This window comes from Choloepus didactylus, chromosome 5 (genome assembly GCF_015220235.1).
Source record: "Choloepus didactylus isolate mChoDid1 chromosome 5, mChoDid1.pri, whole genome shotgun sequence".
NCBI lineage: Eukaryota > Metazoa > Chordata > Mammalia > Pilosa > Megalonychidae > Choloepus > Choloepus didactylus.
In genome coordinates this window covers 47,741,566-47,741,940 of record NC_051311.1, presented here as the reverse complement: position 1 = coordinate 47,741,940, position 375 = coordinate 47,741,566, and positions in this window count along the sequence as shown.

Below are 375 nucleotides of genomic sequence, written 5' to 3'. Positions count from 1 at the left end.
CTCGCTCCTCACTTGGGAGCTGCTCCTGGAAGTGAGCGGGAGCTGCGGAGACACTCCCACCCTCCTCCGTAATTACCTGAGATTTAAAGAGACAGGTCTGCAGACTTAACCTGCCTGACCCAGACTTGCACAGACTCCTTCTCCACCAGGGCCCTCTCCCTGTCCCCAGGCCAGTCAGGAAAAGGGAGGCCTTCTCAGAGTGTGGAGAGGCTCTCCCTGGACTTTGGGTCACCCAGTGAGCTTTTATAGAAAGGCCTGGACATGTCAGGCTGGAGGCTGTGGGCAGTGAGACAGGAGGGCAAGCAGGGAAGGGTCAGGGCAGGCAGTTCTTGGGACTGAAGCCCCCTCCAGCACCCACCTTTCTCGAGGCTCCGG